The following is a 13,051-nucleotide window of genomic DNA, read 5'->3' as shown; positions in this document are numbered from 1 at the left end:
TTAGTTCCTATACTTTTAAACTTCTTGTTATTTTGCACCCTTTCATTGTTTTACTTACTAAAAATGCTAATTTTAAACTACTAGTGTAGCCTATTAGTCATGTAGACATTTTCTGTAAGTGTGATGACAACAATGGCCAAAATGAAAGCTGTGAAAACTTAAGGACTAAATTGAAAACAAGGCCAAAATATATGGACAAAAATGTATTTTGCCTACAAAGAAAATACTTACCTTACCAAATTGAAAGAATTTTTCATTAATGCTATTGCTTCATGTGTCCTCAGAAGAGCATCTTGACAAATACAATGCTACCACTTGTGTCATTGACGTCCCACTACAGCATCTCTTGAATCGGATTGTATGTATAGACTCGGAACCTATGGCCCTTGTCCACCATAAAACAAGTAACATCCTGACAAAAGGAGAGTCATGTCTAGATTCCAATCCTATTTCATTTAAGGTTCTGAGAGGTTTCGAGAGTAGCTATTTCAATATCCTCTTCTTCTTTTTTTGGTTGGGTTGAGTGGACTTTAACCAAGTTAGGTTGCCTGATCGGGTTTGGAGAGGGAACCCATGTATTTGTTGGGTTGAACAAATTTTTTGGTCGTGTATTTGTCTGAATCTATATATTTGGTATTGGTAGAGATTTTTTTTTTGTTGAATTTATGTTGGTTGTATTTGGATGGCAACATTTGGATTTGGATTTGAAATCCATTGATTTTAAAATTTCTTGTTTGGGTCTTTGTAAACAATGAAGGATTTAGAATTCCATTGTTTGGATACTTAAATTTAGATTCGGATTTGGATTTAAGATCAATAAAATATATTTTTTACTTATTATTTTTCTTCATCCTTCTATATTTTAATTTTTGTAACATTTTTAATAAATACATGAGGTAATGAAAAAGCTATTGATAATCCAATTGACAAGATGATGACTAAATATCTTTGATCATAACCAATTAAAAAAATGTATTGCCAACTATTGATTACTAATATATTCTATACAACAGAGAGAGAGAGAGAGAGAGAGAGAGAGAGAGAGAGAGAACCAAATGCATGAGTTTTTTTCACAACTTTCAAAATCTCAAACTAAAAAATTATTCTAAAGTTCTTAACAAGTTCGGCTCAGCTGGTCAAGCTCAGCTCTAATAAGTTTACTAGTCTCAAATTCCTCAAACCCAAGTTCTAGGTTCTCATGTATCTTCCTCCTAATAATCACCATCCAATAAAAACTCATTGGCATATTAGTCAATTCAAGGAAGTTGACTAGAATTTGAGGCAACACTTCAGGCTAAGATAGGGCTCTGAATAAATTAGTAGAGACAGAAACACATGGAAAATGAAAGTCAAAGAGAGTCATTGGGAGAAATCATTAGTTCTGCAAAGAAAAACATTTAGGATTTGAGATTTATAATGGTGCTTTCTTTCTTTCTCTGACTGACCCACTCTCTCTATCTCTCTATTTCGCTCAAAATCATACCCAAATGTACATGTCTCAAGTTCCTCCTCTCTCAAACCGATCTCTCTCTCAAATCGGTGTTTCTTTCAAATCGATGGGTCTCTGATCAGATGGTCATTATTGCGTTTTGCTCTCAATGGGTTTTGGTGTTTTGGATTTGAGATGTTTTGGTGTTTTGGTGATAATGGTTGGTTTTTGGTCTCAATGGGTTTTGATGTTTGGTTGCTAAGAAAATGCAAATATATATATTAGTTTTTTAATTTTGTGTTTGCCAAACATGTTATTTGAGGAAGAACATGTTCTTCCAACAAGATAATGAAAAGAAAAGAAAAACTAAAAAAAATTATTTATTGATTTGTTTTTTTTAAAATAGTTTAGAATTTGTTTTTTTAGCATTTTTTCAAATTAAAATGTTGACATGATATTTTTAAAATGCTAAATACAATTTTTTAAAGATATTATTTTAATGGCTACGTCAGCATTTAGTGTGTCAACAGTGTAATCCGTCTGCTATGCAAGCAATTTCTATTGGTGAGTTGACGATATAGACCAAAATGAAACGCGTTTTTCATTTTAGGGATTTTTTTTTTTTTTTTGAGAAGGTACATTTTAGGGATTAAAAGTGGTAAAATAGAAAAATATGAGCCAAAATATAAATGAGTCTAAAATATAAGAATTAAAAGTGCATTTATGTCTTACAAAAAAATAATTTCTAATCTCAACTATTGAATAAAAAAAAAAAACTATAAAAAGTAAAAAAGTGAAGTAGTAAAAAAATGTTGCAGCATTGCAAAAAGCCAAAAAACACTTTCATTCAAACAGTCAACCTTGGATTCCAAGAAAATGAAATGTGACTTGTCCACATGGCAACCACCAATTGGAGTACCCATCATTTGTAATATTATTATTATTATACAACTTAAACTTTTTTTTTTATAGAAAAATATACAAGTTAAAATCAAGCCAAAAGATTTTCACAATTCGCACAGAATTGTCTAGGGGACGTCGAACTCCTTGCAATTACATATTCTGGGTTAATAATATTCAATTGGTTGAACAGTCTCTAATGAAAAGTTCATATGACATTGGTATACAAGTTTTTTTTTTTTTTTTTGATGGGAATACTTGACTTTTATTCATTAATTGAAAGAAAGGAAACATCATGAGTACATGCCATCTCTACGTGACTAAGGCACTCCTCTAGCCATGCAATGTGGTTTTCTACATTAGTTTCATGTTGGGCCAGCAAGTGGGCCGGCACATTTGCCTACCTTTTTGTATGTGAAAAAGCAACATTCCTAAAACCTTTCCCAAGGTGGAGAATTCCAACAATAATGTTGTGCATTGAAGACGACGCCTCGCTCAGTCCTTGAAGCGTGTTACAGATGCATAGTGAGTCACCTTCTAGCGTTACATCCCTCACCCCAACATCCAGTCAAATTGAAACCCAACCTCCATTGCCCCACCTACTTCTTTTTGGAAAATATGGCTCCATCAACATTTACTTTGTAATGACCTGGTTGTGGAGGCCTCCATTTTTTCACATTTGGAGGCTGTCTTGTAAGAATCATAGGTTGCACATTTGTCGCCTGAAACTCATCCAACACCCTCAACGAGCTCCTAACAATGGCTTTTCCTTCTTTGCACTTTCCCCCATGTTTGACAGTGTTTCTATCCTTCCATATTCCCCAACATATTGCAATGGCATGTTCCACCAACCCTGGGTATGATTCCGTCCATTTTTGTAATTGCCACATCACATCCATAAACTTTCACTGTGGGCTGACCTCAAACAGAATGACCAGATTGCTTGAGGACCAGGTCTCTTTGGCTTTATCACATAGCCAAAATAGGCGGCACGTGGATTCAGATGCTTTTCCACATGAGTCCCAGATGTTATCCTTAGTGATATTTCTCTTCTACAGGTTCTCTTTGGTGGCTAAAATATTCTTGCATGCTTTCCAAGCGAAATGTTTGAACTTGTTTGGCACGTTCATATCCTGGAGGCGCCTCCATGTCTGTTTTAAGGTAGTAGGGTCAGAGCTTTCAGGTGTAGTACCATTAGACTATATAACTTGGGCCAATTTGTAAGCACTTCTTACTGTGAATTTCCCATTTTGTAGTTTCCGACCATATCATACAATCTCTCCCTCTGTGAGCACTTAGAGGAATACTTAGGATAGCTTCCACATCTTAGGGAAGAAAACATTGGCGGATCAGATCTTCCTTCCATTCCTTTCTATTCCCATCAATCAGGTCGCAAACCCTTACCACTTGCTGACTTGTGCTTTCCGGTGTTACGACTCTATGAGTGCTCGGCTTTTGAAGCCATTTATCTCTCCATACCTGAATCTTTTCTCCATCACCCACCTGCCTTCTTAACCCCCTTTTAACCACGTCTTGGGCTACCCAGATACTTTTCCATGCAAAGGATGGTTGGCTCCCCAAACTTGCCTCAATAAAATCACATCGTGGGCAGTACTTGGCTTTATAGACATGGTAGAAGAGTGAGGACGATTTTGTTTGTAATCTCCATCCTTGCTTCGCCAAGAGGGCAAGGTTGAACAGCTTCAGGTCTCTAAAACCCATTCCACCTTTTTCCTTTAGCAAACACATCTTCAGTTCATCCATGCTAGCTTCTTCTCATCCTTTACTTGCCCCCACCAGAATTGCCTTACCATCCCTGGCAACTCGTCACATAAAGTGTTGGGTAGCTTGAAGCAGCTCATCGTATAAGACGGGACTACTTAAGTGACCGCCTTTATTAATACTTCCTTCCCTGCACTTAAGAGCAATTTTTCCTTCCAACCTGCTAGCTTGTTTGACACCCGTAGTTTTAGCTAAGCAAAAGTGTTTCTTTTCGACCTGCCTACCAAGGATGGCAGCCCAAGGTAAGATTCATGTTGCTTGATGATATGTGCTTCAAACATAGCTTTTATTGTTTCCTTGACACCATTGGTTGTGTTACAGCTAAAAAATAGTGAGGTCTTGTTCCTATTCAGTTGCTAGCCGGATGACTCTTCATAGACTTGTAGGACCTACTGGATTTCAGAGCATTCCTTCACTGTTGCCCTCCCAAAAATCAAACTATCGTCGGCGAAAAATAGATGTGAGATTCTAGGCCCCTTTGCAGATGCTGCTATACCCCTTAAGTCCTTGTTTCATACAGCCTTGTGCAGCAACGCCAACAAGCCTTCAGTACATATCAAGAATAAGTATGGCGACAGTGGATCCCCTTGACGTAGCCCCCGCGTAGGGACAATCTGACCACATGCATGTCCATTGACACGTACTGCATAAGTGACTGATGAGACACATCTTATAACCAGACGGATCCAGTCCTTATGAAATCCCAGTTTGGCCATTATTTGTTGTAGGCAACTCTATTCTACATAGTCGTAAGCTTTGCTCATATCTAGCTTCAATGCCATCTCCCCGCACTTTCCCTTCCTTTTCCTACTGATGTGATTCATTATCTCATGAGCCACAAGCACATTATCAGTGATAAGCCATTCGGAGACGAAATCACTCTAGTTTTCACAAATTATATCCTGCAACACCAACTTCAGTCTGTTTGCCATCACTTTGGAAGCTAACTTGTAAGCCACATTGCATAGACTGATTGGTCTATAGTTAATCACTCTTTCAGGGTTTTTGGTTTTTGGTATAAGGACAATATATGTTTCATGAAATTTAGGGGGAGCTGCACCATGGTTAAGAAAATCCATCACAGTCTATATAACAATAGATTTAATCGTAGGCCAAAAGTGCTGATAGAATAAGGGAGGCATACCGTCGGGTTCGAGCACTTTTATGAGATGCATCTATTTTAAAGCTTTCTCTACCTCTAAAACTTGAAACGTCTGTAAAAGTTTGGCATTCATTCTATCGGTCACTTTGGTGTGGAGGGCCTCCAGTAGTTCTATACTGACAACGAGTTGAGAGGATGTAAACAAGTTCTCGAAATATTCCACACAAGTTCTGCCAATCTCCCCTTCATCCTCCTGCCAATTATCTTCTAAATCTCTGATTCAGAAAATACTATTTCACTGGTGTATGTTAGAGGCTTTGGCATGAAAAAAGGAAATATTACAATCACATGATTTCAACTAGTAGTTCTTAATCGTTGATGCCACATGTCTTCTTCCACCGCCAGCATTCGGTTTAGCTCCACCCTTATTTCTTCAACCTCCTCCATATCGACACCACCATCACGTCTCCTTTCCAACCATTGAAGCTTTTTCTAGAATGTTGAGATCTTCCGACCTACGTGTCCAAACGTATTTTTATTCCAGGAGGAAAGTGACCTCCTACATTCATCCATGCATTGTGTAAAAAAATTTTGAGTACCCTTGCTTTTTCCTCTCTCCCAAGCTTCAGACACTACTGCCTCACATTATTCATCCTTGAGACACATTGACTCAAACCTGAACATTTTAGACTTCCGATGCTCTCTCTGCCTTGTTCGTGGCACTCTCAGTACCAGCATGCAATGATCTGACGTTGATGTCGCCACATGGTATAGCACCACTCTCAAGAACATTGTCACCTAGGATGAAGATACTAAGGCCCTGTCTAGACGTTCTCTAACCAAGCCCCGTTCACCCAGCCGCCTACTCCATGTAAAGTCTAACCCAATATATCCCATTTCTCGGAGGTTGTAGTGATTTACCGCCTCCCTAAAGCTCCTCATCTGCCCTTCAGGCCATAAGTTACCCCCCACCTTCCCTCCTATGTGTAATATTTCATTAAAATCCCCCATGCAAATCCATGGAAGATCACTTCTCATACCCAACTCTTCCAATAGTCTCCATGAGTCCTCTCTTTTATTAGTTTCCAGATGGCCGTAGAACCCTGTGAATCTCCACTTCCTATTACTATGTTCTTTAGTAACTATAGCATCAATATGATGAGGAGAGAAATTTTGAACGTCCACTTTCCTAGAGCTCTTCCATATGAGCGCTAAACCACCACCCCGCCTTATACTGGGAACTACCAGACCTTGTTGCCGATCCAGTATGCTCTTGATACCATCCATTTCTGACACTACAAACTTGGTCTCAATGATGAAAACCAAAACGGGATCTTCCTCCAAAACCACCTTCTAGAGTGCTTTAACTGTACAGGGGTTCCCAAGCCCCTGACAATTCCAGTAAATGGCACTCATTCCTCCCGGCAGGGCTATCCTGCAACCGCCACCAATCCAAGTTGTGTTGCCATTATTTTACTAAGCACCAGAACCTCTCCCTCTAATTTCTGTTTTTCCCCACCTCCTCTCCCATCGGTATCTCCTCTAGAGGAAGACGTGTCTTTCGCTTTAGCCCAATTTCGTTATCTACAACCGTCACCACCTTCTCATTACCCTCCTCGTTCCTTTTGTTTATACCAAGATCCTCCCTCTATGCATTCTCCTTTCCTGTCACGTTACTCCTCTTTTTATTCTTTTTATGAACCGAGCTCCTTAACTTCCTCATTTGTGCCTCACATAATGGACTTGAATTATGAGGTCCAATGGAGAATAGGCCTTGGGCTTGACTTAAAGCTTGGCCCATAGAAATATTACTTAGAGTGGGTAAGTCTGTGTCCACATCCATAATTAATTTGTCCACTGTAGACATAGGCCTAGCCCAAAAGTCCACTGTCCTCTCCTGCTCATTCTCCTTTTCATTTAATTTTGAATCAACGGAAATTCTCTCATTGTTTTCCTCAAAATCTGATGAAGGGTTTGAAAAAGGTAAATCTTCCTAATTCATATCAATATCGTGGATAGCGGCATCAATCTCTCGCAACTGATCTTCGAAATTTGTACACACCAGATTGCTTGGGATTTGCTCCTTCCCACATGGGCGTAGGGTAGCTATACTTGCCGTTTCAGGCCTAGTAGGGTCCACGGCAGCCCTCATGTCCGCTTGACCCTGGTTTGCGACTGTCATCTCTATCCCAAGGGCGGACCGTGCTTCCTTCTTGCCGGGCTCGTCTTCACCACTTGGACCTTCACGTCCCACAATATCCCGCTTCGATGCAATGACCAGCTGTGGTCGCTGAAGACGATCCGGTGATGCGCGAAACCAAGCACCGAACTACTTATCCTCCGCCTTGAGAGTTTCTTTGCTCCGTATCCATTGGATGCAATCACACTCGTCGTGATCAACCTTCCTACACCAATAGCAGAAGATAGGTAAACGTTCTTATTTAAATTCTACCCACCTCGGCAAAGCTTTGCCAATGCGAACCATCCTACCCCGACTCATTGGTTGAGTTATGTCCATCATCACTCGGATGCATAAGTACCCCCCCCCCAAGGTAAATCCTTTCTCGTCAACATCCACCTTCTCCACCTTACCTAGTATACTCCCTATACGTACACCCGCATCCTTCGTTTGGCTCATGGTGGGTAGCCCATGAATCTGAACCTAGAACGACGCTTCACGAAACTGAACTTTGTTGATTGCTTCACCCACACCGAGTTTATAAAGGATCACCAAATACTTGTCGAACAACCAAGATCTAAGCAATAGAACTCTATCAAGATCTTTCTCGTCCTCAAATTGGAATAGGACCTTATTTTCGCCCATATCGCAAACCTCGAAGTTCTTCTTAGTCCGCCACAGCTATTTCAGCACTCTCGCCACCAATTCTAGGCTTACACGTCGCTTCGTACAAAATTTTCCCACCCGAACCCATGTTGTTTCCGTCACCGGTGGTATCAGGTCCACCTCGCTTCCTTCTTTTTCCGTTAACTGTAGACCTGCGCACTTAGTTGCAATCTCATCCATGTTGGCTATGATGGGTGAGATACCTGGCCCTTTTTCCACTACCGAAACGAAGAGAGATATTTTCCTAAAGGCAAACCTATTTTCACCTCTATGGTTCTGTAGGGAGCCTAGAGAAAAAAAGTGGATATTATTTCTATTTAGAATGTTACTATACAAGTTAATTAATAGGCATGGTGGTACTATGATGTTATCATGTGATTAAAAGTATATATATATATATAGGTTCAAGTTACACATTTTCTAGGGAAAGGGGATGAGATAAGCGAATACACTCACATGCCAACACCAAAACTGCATGCAACAGTTAGTGTCGCGGAGCAAGTGATAAACCCTTTCTCGATATCACACCTTACCGATGTGGGACGACTTAACAACACTGAGTATCTTTTTTTTTTAGAAACACACACACACACACACATATATATATAGGGGAAGGGGGATGAGATAAGGGAATATACTCACACGCCAACACTAAAACTGCATATATATATGTGTGTGTGTGTGTGTGTGTGTGTGTGTGTGTTTCTCAAAAAAAATATACTCAGTGTTGTTGAGTCGTCCCGCATCGGTAAGGTGTGATATTGAGAAAGGGTTTATCACTTTCTCCGCGACACTAACTGCTGTATGCAGTTTTGGTGTTGGCATGTGAGTGTATTCCCTTATCTCATCCCCCTTCTCCTATATATGTGTGTGTGTGTGTGTTTCTCAAAAAAAAAAGTTACACATTTTCTAAACCATTGATTTCCATTAGATCTAATGGTTAAAAAAAAATAGTGTTATGTCAAGTTATTAAATTCTCTTCTAAAAATAAACAAGAAGTCATTAAACTCTCTCTCTCTCTCTCTCTCTCTCTCACTCTCTCTCTCTTATCTTCCTAGATCTCCACGAACTCCACCCATGGACATACATAACTCACAGTCACAAATAGAAGCTCTTCCTCCCATAATTCAAAATAAAAAAGGTGTTCCAAGGTTCCATATATACATTGTAACGGTGTTCCTGTGAGAACTAGATAACACCTTAACCTTTTCAGCCTAAAAATCTGAACACCAGTACCTAATTCCTTCTTGTTTCTTAAATTTTCCTACAAAGTGACATTTATTGAAGACAAAAAAAACATGTAAAGGAATTGTCAATTCCTTAAAGGTAGCCAGTCTGGAAATATGAAGGAAGGAATTTAGACAATCAAATCAAGTTGGTCCACAATGATTATAACAATCATGATGAAGAGGCTAATTATGTTGTAATTGATTACATGTACAAGGATTATTCAGAATCATTTGGCAAAAATTTGAAGGCCAATTGTTTATTTGGCGAACCACCTGATGGATTACAGGATTGAAAAAGGTTAGGAAAAGTAGAGTAAATTTAAGAAATTAAAAAAGCCAATTGGATGGTTTTTTTTTTTTTTTGGGTTATGAGAGGAGTTTCTATTTGGGACTGAGTCATGTGTGTCCATTGGAGGAGTTCATAGGGTCCACACAAGAGAGAGAGAAGACAACATTGGAGGTGAATGAATTTAATGACTTTTTGTATATTTTTATAAAAGAATTTAATGACTTAACGACAGGATGCTAGTCTTTTTTTAACCATTAAATCTAATGGAAACTAATAGTTAAAAAGACGTAACTCTTATGAAGTTATATCAGATGTAACTTGAAATCATTTCATATATATATATATATATATATATATATATAATAGACAAAGCTGAGAGAAAGTTGATTCCTGCATTTAAGGACGTGTTGACAAATAGAATAATTGCCTATTTAAAATTCAGACACCCATACAATTTAATCTTAAAAAAAGCATAAGGTGCATCGTTTGGAGAGGCTTCCTATCACAGCGTTAAAACAAGCTGATGTCTCTGAGTATAAATACAACACCAACTGCTTAAATGGGTAAATTGCTTGCCCGTATACGGAGAGAGAGAATAGAGTTGTTCGTCGGACCCAAGAGAAAGAGAGAAATATCCAAGGCCGGCGATTGTTCGTTCCCTGGCCAGACTTAGACCATCAAAACAGCAAGAACAGAAAGAAACCGTTAGGCCATATATCAACCACCCTAATCGTCGGAGTTGGCACCGGTTAATTTTTTTTCCATTTTTTAGATTTGGGTATGAAATTTTACTTTTAATTGAGTTTTTTTGTTGGATAGGTTTTGATTTGATTCATTTTTGTTTTGGGTTTTAGGGTTTTCTATCAAAATGTTTCTAGATATTTGCTTTTGTTTTGAGAAAAAAGAAAATCGTTTCAGTATTTTTAAAATTTTAACTTTTACTGCTTCAAACGTTCTTTTAAACCCCATAGAAATCCTCTCACAAATCCTTCCTCTGCATCTTCAACGTCCCAAAACTACCATCTCTTATCCATTCACAAACCCGAAAAAAAAAATAGGGATTCGTTTGGTCCGATATTGAGCGATCCGTTTCGGTACTTAAATCGTTTGGTTTGGTGGAATTACTAAACTTTTACAATGTTAAAAAAGGTCCACCAGCCCTAATCAGTTTTCACTGTAGTTGGGAGCGAATGGCTATAAGAGGCAAAGTGGCAGAGAGCCAGAGGGAGTCAGAGAGAGAGATAGGGAAATCTTAGGGACTTTATCAGACCGGTCTCCCTCCAAATTCCGCCTTGAAGTCACCGTTATACCTCCTAAAACATTGCCGATAAAGTTTTCAGTTATGATTTTAAAAATTACTGACAAAATATGTTTTTGGCCTTGGTATTTCAATTGAATTGCTTTTGATTTAGGCTTAATTTTGGGTATGTAACTGTTTAGGATGATTACCAGATAATAATTATTAATTATATAGTTAAGGTTTCAATATGTTTTATTTGTTTGTTTTCACAGCGTTGTTGGGATAATCATTTAATAATTTTTATGTTGTCCCTAAATCTGCTAAATTGGTTATTGTTTATTTTAATACCTTATGCATAGATTTGGATGATGGATGAATTAGAAATTGAATTCATGGATTGATGGGGTTGTAGACGTAGTGGGTGTTGACAAGTCCAAACATTTATAATAATTCAGCCAAAAAAATTTATTGAGTTGTATAATTATCATGCATGTATTTTTTTTTTTAATTTATCAATTTTATTTAGGTAGTTCTTGAATACAAAGCATGATTTGATCAAGTTCTTCCGTCATGAATTGAGATTTTTAGACGTGTTTTTACAAGTTGGTTTTGTAGAATATATCATGCGCAACTTGCTATATATAAAAGCAAAACAACTATCATACGTAATTAGTTAGACACCATTTAGAACAACTATAAAAAGACAGCCTAAGATTTGTTAAAAAACAAACTCTGCCATATTTTTTTCCTACCGTTTGGAGGAGAATGAAAAAAAAAGGCCCCACGTAGGGGAAGATAGAGAGAAGCTGGAACCACTACCGGTGAGTTTTTATCTTTGCATTTAAGTTTGTTTGTTAAATATGATTAGGTTTTGATATTTTGTTTGGATTGGTTTCGATTTGGATCTTCAAATTAAGTGTTTCTCTTCGCTTTTCAGTTTCATATTTTAATCAGGGTTTGACATTTGTTTGGGTTTTTTTTATCTCCACATTTAAGTTTGTTTATTAAATATGATTACGTTTCAAAATCAATTTCTCTATGCTTGAAATTTGCTTATTTATTAATTGTTCTGTTTGGTATTAGAATACCCAACTTGATAGCTGTTTATGGCAAAGTCAATAAGAGCTTGCAACCCAGGTAACTTAACTTAATCCATTTAATATAGTCTAATTTTGGTCTTACCTTCAATCTGCTGCAATTTAATTGTTGGGTCTCAATCATTTTTTTTATAAGAGCATGTTATGAGCAACTTAAGCCAAATATAAGAGCACATTGTGATTACCGTAATATATTAGTTCTTAATATTTATATTCATATTTATAATGATCTTATGTGTAAATTTTGACAATTTGTAAACAACTTTTTTCGTTGGAGAGATTTATCCTTCAAATAGGTGAAATTAGACAAATATTTAAGCCTGAACATGTTAACACTTAAACTTAAATCTGGAATTTTGCAGATTGTACAAATATGTGTTTTAACTTTTAATGTGTTTGAAAAAAATATATTGATTTGAGATTGACGTACTCTCTTAGAGACAGCCTTTAAATTTGCCATTATTGGGGAAGTTTGCAGATTGTACATTTGTGTTTTAATGTGTTTAGAAAAATGAATTGATGCATTCTCTTAGGCTTAGAAATGACAAGGTTTCATGTAGTAGTGGTGCGCTATGATGTTAACATAGTCATATGAGATATTAATGGATTAAACTACATGATAGCCAACTGTCTCTTTGAGTTTATCTAATGGCCATAATTCCACACTATAACTATTTCATTTTTCATTCATGGTATTTTGAATTCCGAGTTTTAAGACATCACATGCATCATCTGAGCCTATATTATTTCTCATTTATAGTGTTCACTTTGATGCAGTTTCTAAAATTACTTGATCAAATGTACTCTCTACATTATTATTAACATGGTCTTACATTTCGAATGTCTTATTGACGTGATTTCAAATCAAATATCTACTACTATATATAAAAGCAGAAGCTAAGAGAAGGTAAGTCTCTACAATTAAGGATGTTGCTACATGTAGGAAAAAATCCCACTTAAAAATTTGCCAATTTCCAGAAAAGAACCCGAAAATTTGTGACTTTAAAACATCAAGCCTTTCAATTTCATTCTCTGAATTCTATTTTGTTTTTCTTTTCTTCTCTTCCTTCTTTCTTTTTTCTTCAATCCTTATATGATGGTTGCTGTTGAAAGGTAGAGATAGAATTATGTTCTGCTT

This window comes from Castanea sativa, chromosome 6 (genome assembly GCF_040712315.1).
Source record: "Castanea sativa cultivar Marrone di Chiusa Pesio chromosome 6, ASM4071231v1".
NCBI lineage: Eukaryota > Viridiplantae > Streptophyta > Magnoliopsida > Fagales > Fagaceae > Castanea > Castanea sativa.
The sequence above is the reverse complement of the archived record's forward strand: the minus strand, read 5'-3'. Positions refer to the sequence as shown.